General features: G+C 41.6%; 1 pseudogene; it reads right to left on the reverse strand.

Moving 5' to 3' along the window:
- Positions 1–573: 573 nt before the first annotated feature.
- Positions 574–1,534, reverse strand: LOC136462406 (protein PGR-like; annotated as a pseudogene).
- Positions 1,535–8,182: the final 6,648 nt, after the last annotated feature.

Here is an 8,182-nt window from a genome sequence, read left to right on the forward strand (position 1 = left end):
AGTGATGGTGGATGTGTAGAGATATACTGTGTTATTTTTCTGATCTTGCTCACATGTATCATTATAGCTATAATGCACCCTTTGTTATTATTCATATGTTTGTTTGTACAAATAGGTTTTTTTCGTTCTTAATTAGAGGGGCCATCGGGGCCAGCCATCTTTACCTCATGAAGTTTTCAATCATTTTTTTCTTTTATCAAACAAAAAAGTACATAAATAAAATATTCATAAATTGATGAGCACGAAGATGATGAGAATAAATATGCTATGGTAGGCACAAAATAAATATGCTCACAGAGAAAGCATCACATGAATCACGTCTCCTGCAATTAGGGAGAATATGTGTAGAGCAACGATTTTGAGACATCTTTAAGAGAAACGTGAAATTTCTCTATTTCACAAGATCTCAGTGTTGAAGATACTCGATAAATAAAAACAATTTTACATCTACTGCTACGTGTATGAAAATGATTAATGGCACTGCTACACAATTTGCTGTTCTAATTCATCAATCAGATTTTTCTGTCATCTAATGTGGACCTACCATAGCACCAATACTTGCCGTAGCTAACCTCAGAAAATGTATGTGCAAGCCACCGCAGTAAGAACAGTTGTCAAGAACACAGAGACTACATTGACCCCGTTGTTATCCAGTATGTTCATCCCTGAAATCCTCGTTACGGTTGGACCATCTACTCCCACCACCTAAGCAAAACAAACATAGCACAACAGAGAATCAGCTTTTAAAATCAGAGACAAAGGAGATAAGGATATGTAGACATCGGGCAGATTTCAAATAGTTTAGGTTGTGATACCTTGTTGCGAACACTGCAGAACCCACTATACTGGACTATTGCGCCCAAGAACGAATCGATCAGGCTTCCACATAGGCCAGCAGCTGTAGCCAAGGGTATAACTAGCAGCTGGCTCCAGAATACATCAGAAGCACACTGAGTGGTGAATAATCCTATCAGCACAAACGCAAGCCCAATCAGCTGCTGCTGCTGCGAGAAGCCCATCTATGGTTACACCACCATTCGTACCCTTCCGCACTCTCTCATAAAATTGAAAGGAAACAGTGAAAGATTAAAATTATATGTTTGCTAATGATTTGTGAAATCAGGAAAAAAAAGCCTTAACATTACCTTGAATGTTGTGATAATTCATGGCTCAGCTTTACTAAGAATCCCGAGCTCAGAAGACCATGTATCACCATTGCAGCAAGCATAATGTCCGATAACACCACCAATAAGAGCAGTTACAAGAGTTGACTCTTTTGAATCCAAGCACCTATCTGTCCCTCCAGTAACTGATGCTATCAAAACAACCAAGATACTTGCAATGCCGCTATTTGACAAAACTTGCTTCCTGCCAATAAGAGCGGGGTGCACCTGCATTAGAGAGATTCAGAAGGGAACTTTCTGAAATCCAAACATATCCAGCTAAGTAATGATATCAATTGTCAATATTTTCAAAATTAAAAAGCATACAGATACAGGCACAATGGTTGAACCTCATTTACATCCAATGTCATGTGGGGCTAAGTCTACCAGCGAACAAGGCTCAGGATAGGAAAACTGAATTTGGGTCTTGATTGATAATCGATTACAAGTTCCATATATATAGTTTCCCTCTCTATCTCTAAGAAACAAACTCTTATATATAGCTGGATGTGCCCACGTCCTGGGACTCATGGCGTGCATTGCGACGTCAGTGTCACACTGGGAGACGTAGCCCCACAATCGACAGTGACATCCAGATCAAGAGCTTTTGTTTTGGAAAAAGTGACTCATTAAATCTGAAAAAAGATAAATACAGGTGGAGGATAATGTTACATCAAAATAGAAACTGGTCATTCTTTATTATTTTTTGTATTCTAGCAACCCTATGAGTAAGAGTGAACATATAATGTAATAATCACTAGTAGAGAACAGACCTTTGATCCTCGGCCAAAATGGGCTCTAGTCCCGGAATTTTTTGCCCCCGGGACTAGAAATACCTTTAGTCCCGGTTGGTGGCTCTAACCGGGACTAAAGGTCCCTGCCCAACGGCTACTGCGCCAGACAGAGGTGGCAGGGACCTTTAGTCCCGGTTGGAGCCACCAACCGGGACTAAAGGTATACTTTTACTCCCGGGCCGTGGCTGCGCCCGGGGTTGGAAAGTTACCTTTAGTCCCGGTTGGATCTATCAACCGGGACTAAATGTTCTCCCTTTATAAATCGGCCGTCTCCTATTCCTCCCCGAGCCCGAGCTCAGCACATTTTGAAGCTCACTGTAGTAGTGTTCTTGCTTCCTCCCTCCCTCCATTGTTCCTCCATCCATTCTTCGATTCCTCCGTCGATTTCTTCGATTCCTCCATCGATTCTTCAGTTGTAAAGGTTACCAATCTCATACTCTCATTTTTTACCATTTTCTTATGCCATTTTATTCACTATATATATTTATGGTTCTTTATTGTGGTTTTTTTCATTTGTAAGCAATTTGAGCTCAAAATCACTTTAAGCTTGCATATTTACATGAAAGAAGGTTAAAGTATATATAAATATAAAGTTAGAAAATAGTTAGAAAATTATAGCAAATCCTTACTAGTTGAACTTGCGGACCGTGTTCAGGTCGGCGAGGATGTTCTCTGCCGAGCGGTAACGGACGTCAAGGAGGAGCTTTGATTCTACGAGGGAGAGCGATAATGGTCGTGGAAGACCGTGTTCCCTTCCTCGTAGAATCGGAGCTCTTCCTTGACCAAGTACGGTGCCGTCCGGTGGAGAAATGCTCGCCGAGCTGATCACGTAAGCAAGGTCAACTAGTACGGATGGTTATTTATTCACATGTCCCGATATCGTCGTAGTAGTCTGTCAATCACCGTACCTAAACGTAGTATATATAAATAAAAACTTAGAAAATAGTTAGAAAATTATAGAAAATCCGTACTAGTTGAACTTGCGGACCGTGTTCAGCTCGGCAAGCATGTTCTCTGTCGAACGGTAACGGACATCAAGGAGGAGCTTTGATTCTACGAGGGAGAGCGACAACGGTCGTGGGAGACCGTGTTCCCTTCCTCATAGAATCGGAGCTCTTCCTTGACCAAGTACGGTGCTGTCCGGTGGAGAAATGCTCGCCGAGATGATCACGTAAGCAAGGTCAACTAGTACGGATGGTTATTTATTCACACGTCCCGATATCGTCGTAGTAGTCTGTTATGTGTGTACATTCCCATTCTTCTGTTAATTTGCGGAAATATCATATGAATTACTTACCTGCCGCAGTAAAAGACGAGAACACAATGACCATTAAAAATATCATTGTTTAGAGATCTAGATAATTTTATAGTTTGTTAATTTTATTTGTTTATAAAAGAAGAAATTTATAGTGTATTAAAAAATGAGTATAGAGAGTAGATGGCAACTGCTTCTGGGTCCTCGGCCTCTCATGGGTTTCCAAAGCGACTTAGGCCGGGCCTTCCTCTCATTCCATGCGGCAAGTGTCGTGATGAGACGAAGATTGTGATGGAGTACCGAGTGAAGAAGGAGGGTCCCAACAAGGATCGTATCTTCTACAAGTGTCCGGATCGCAATGTGAGTTATTTTATCGTATTTAATGATTATGGTTAGTTTATACCTATTTTCATGATGGTTGTGATTAAAGTTCTAATTTTTTGTTTTAATTTCAGTGGGATGGCAGTGGACGATGTTCAGGCTTCTACTAGGAGGAAGAGTATGTTGAACTCGTGCAAAAATATCTTGCACAACAGGCAGATACGGCGGCTAATGAGGCAGTGATCCAGCCGAAGAAGCCCAAAGATGTTGCACAATTGGGGGATCTGTCTGTTTTAGTTGAGATTGGTCGCGAAATCCTTGTGCTCCTGAAATGTATTTTAGCTTTAGTTCTTTTAGTGGTAGTTGGGATTGTCTACATTGTAGCGATGCTTTCATAAATTTGTATCTTTTGTGGTGGCACGCATGTTGTATAAATAATTAATTATGATCTAGGTTTTAATATGATATTTATGTCATGTAATGCAGATGAGCCGTCATTGGATGTATAATGCTGATCGCCGCTCACAAGAGTTCATTGACGGCGTGCATTCTTTGTTACGTGCGGCCGAGGCAAACAAACGCGACGGTTTCATGTGCTGCCCATGTGCCATATGTAAGAATACGGTGGAATATCCTTGCTCAAGGACTCTTCATTCACACTTGTTCAAGTCGGGTTTCATGCTAAACTATATTTGTTGGACAAAGCACGGAGAAACCGGTGTTGTAATGGAAGAAGATGAAGAAGAACAATGGGACGACAATGATATTATTCCTGATGGTGCGTGCTTCAATGATACTGCAATGGGAGAAGCTGAAGAAGAGGTAGCCGCAGAAGATGAGCCGACTGATGATCTTTGTCAGGTCATTCGTGATGCACAAAGAGAATGTGAAAGTGAAAAGGAGAAGATCAAGTTCGAGCGGATGCTAGAAGATCACAAGAAATTGTTGTACCCAACTTGTGATGCAGGGCAGAAAAAGTTGGGAACCACACTAGAATTGCTGCAATGGAAGGCAAAGAATGGTGTATCTGACAAGGGATTTGGAGAGTTACTAAAAATCCAAAAGAAGATGCTTCCGAAGTACAATGAATTGCCCGCCACTACCTACGAAGCAAAACAAGTTGTCTGTCCTATGGGGCTAGAAATAGAGAAGATACATGCATGTCCTAATGACTGCATCCTATACCATGGCAAAGAGTACGAGAAATTGGATGCATGCCCGGTATGCCATGCGTCGCGGTATAAGATCAGGCGAGATGACCCTGGTGATGTTGAGGGCGAACGTCCGCGTAAGAAAATCCCTGCCAAGGTTATGTGGTATGCTCCTATAATACCATGCTTGAAACGTCTGTTCAGAAACAAAGAACATGCAAAATTGTTACGATGGCACAAAGAAGACCGTAAGGTAGACAATATGTTGAGACACCCTGCTGATGGGTCCCAGTGGAGAGCAATCGACAGAGAATTCCCGGAGTTTGCAAATGACGCAAGAAACTTAAGGTTTGCTTTAAGTACAGATGGTATCAATCCTTTTGGAGAGCAGAACAGTAGTCATAGCACTTGGCCTGTTACTCTAAGTATCTACAACATTCCTCCTTGGTTATGTATGAAGCGGAAGTTCATTATGATGCCTGTGCTCATCCAAGGCCCAAAGCAACCTGGCAATGACATCGATGTGTACCTGAGACCACTTATTGACGAACTTCTCATTTTGTGGAATAAAGAAGGTGTACGTGTGTGGGATGAGTACAAACAGGAACACTTTGATCTGCGAGCATTGTTGTTCGTAACAATCAATGATTGGCCTGCTCTAAGTAATCTTTCAGGACAATCAAACAAGGGATATAATGCATGCACACACTGCTTCGGTGATATTAGAGGTGTATTCTTGAAAAAATGTCGAAAGGTCGTGTACCTTGGCCATCGTCGATTTCTTCCTACAAATCACCCCGTAAGAAAGAAAGGTAAGCATTTTAAAGGGAAGGCAGACCACCTGACCAAGCCTCGCAACCGAACCGGTGAGGATGTACTCGATATGGTCAATGATGTGAAAGTCGTCTTTGGAAAAGGACATGGAAGCCAACCTATTCCGAAAGACGCTAACGGTCACGCACCCATGTGGAAGAAAAAGTCCATATTTTGGGACCTACCCTATTGGCAAGTCCTGGAGGTCCGTAGCTCGATCGACGTGATGCACCTGACGAAGAATCTTTGTGTGAACCTGCTAGGCTTTATGGGTGTGTATGGAAAGCCTAAGGACATATTTGAAGCACGACAGGACCTGTGTTGTTTGAGAGAAAGAGACAACCTGCATCCAGAGAAGACAGATGATGGACGCCATTACTTACGTCCTGCTAGCTACACTCTAAGCAAAGAGGAGAAGGAAATCATGTTTGAATGCTTAAACAACATCAAGGTACCATCTGGATTCTCCTCGAATATAAAGGGTATTATAAATGTGCCAGAGAAGAAATTCTGTAACTTAAAGTCCCATGACTGTCATGTTCTCATGACGCAATTACTTCCAGTTGCATTAAGAGGAATTCTACCTCCAAATGTACGTCTAGCCACCGTAAAGCTATGTGCATTCCTCAATGCAATTTCTCAGAAGGCAATTGATCCAACTGATCTAGCTAAACTACAGAATGATGTGGTTCAATGTCTCGTCAGCTTTGAGTTAGTGTTCCCTCCTTCCTTCTTTGATATTATGACACACCTCCTAGTTCACCTAGTCAAGGAGATTTTCACTCTCGGTCCTGTGTTCCTACACAACATGTTCCCCTTAGAGAGATTCATGGGAGTCCTGAAGAAATATGTTCACAACCATGCTCGCCCAGAAGGAAGCATCGCCAAGGGCTATGGAACAGAAGAGGTCATTGAGTTCTGTGTTGACTTTATTCCCGACCTTGACTCGATTGGTGTTCCTGAATCGAGACATGAGGGGAGACTAAGCGGAAAGGGGACACTAGGGAGGAAAACATATATTGGTACGGATGATGATTATTTCAATAAAGCGCACTATACAGTTCTACAGAACTCCTCTTTGGTAGATCCGTATATTGAGACACACAAGGATCTCTTACGATCCGAGTTTCCAGGGAAGACTGAAGCTTGGATTACGCATAAGCACATGGAAACTTTTGGTGGTTGGTTGCGAAAAAAATGTCAAGGTGATGAGAGCATCCATGAGCAACTGTATTTATTGGCTATGCAACCATCATGGCATATCGTCACATACAAAGGGTACGAGATAAATGGGAACATATTCTACACAGTAGCCCAAGATAAAAGGAGTACCAACCAAAACAGTGGTGTCCGCATAGATGCCACAGACCCGAATGGGAATAAGCAGACATATTATGGACGCATAGATGAAATATGGGAACTAGAATATGCACCTACTTTGAAGATCCCATTGTTCAAGTGCCAATGGGTCAAGGTGATCGGAGGCGGGGTAACAGTAGACAACGAGTATGGAATGACAACAGTAGACCTTAGTAATATTGGGTACAAAGACGAACCATTCGTCCTTGCCAAGGATGTGAATCAGGTGTTCTATGTCAATGATATGTCTACCAAACCAAAAAGAGGGAAAAACGATAATGACTCAACCAAAGAGCCAAAGCGCCACATAGTACTTTCAGGGAAAAGAGTCATCGTGGGAATTGAGGACAAGTCGGACATGTCAAAAGAATATGAAAAGGATGACCGAATTCCGCCCTTCAAAGTGAACAAAGACCCTAGCATCTTGGTAAATGATGAGGACACTCCATGGTTACGAAGCGATCATAACCAAGGGACATACGTAAAGAAGAAGTTCACTGCTGTGCCCACTTGATGATATAGTGATTTAATATAGTGTGTGTTTGAGATATTATGTAATAATTGTGAATTCAGATGTTTATTATGTCATGTTTCAAATTAAATCAATGTTTGATTTGGTGGGATTTCTCTCTCAAAAAGGTAAATTAGGATACTGAGTGATGAAAAATTAAAATATTAACGTTAAAATGATGTGAAAACAAATTTCCTGTCCAAAATCAATAATTTTAATAATTTTAATTAAACACTACATTTTTGCATTAACGAAATAATAAATATTAGTTACATTATGTTTTATAATTCTAAAAAAAATAAAAAAAGTTAGGTTATCGATTTTTCTATGTGCAATAAACAAAAATAAAATTCATATTTTTAACAAAATAATTTTATGCCTTTTATTTAATTTACTATGTATTTAATAAAAACTATTGCATTTCTATTGTATTTAACAAGACTATTGCTTAAAACAGGCGGGAAACAAAACTGCAGGCCACCTTTACTCCCGGGTGGGAAGCCCACCCGGAAGTAAAGGTGGGCTGCAGTTTCGGGGCCCACCAAAAAAAAGCCTTTACTCCCGGTGCGTGTTACCAACCGGGAGTAAAGGTATACCTTTACTCCCGGTTGGTAACACGCACCGGGAGTAAAGGCACCTTTACTCCCGGTTGGTAATACGCACCGGGAGTAAAGGGTTTTTACTCCCGGTTGGTGGCTGGCACCGGGAGTAATTCTCCTCTGCTATATAACCTCCAGCGCCTGGCAGATCGATCCGCTCGTCTTCTTCCTCGTCGAACACCGCCGCCCTCTTCTTCCTCGCGCCGCGTCCGTTCG

The sequence above is a fragment of the Miscanthus floridulus genome, chromosome 7, assembly GCF_019320115.1.
Source record: "Miscanthus floridulus cultivar M001 chromosome 7, ASM1932011v1, whole genome shotgun sequence".
In the NCBI taxonomy this organism is placed as follows: Eukaryota; Viridiplantae; Streptophyta; class Magnoliopsida; order Poales; family Poaceae; genus Miscanthus; species Miscanthus floridulus.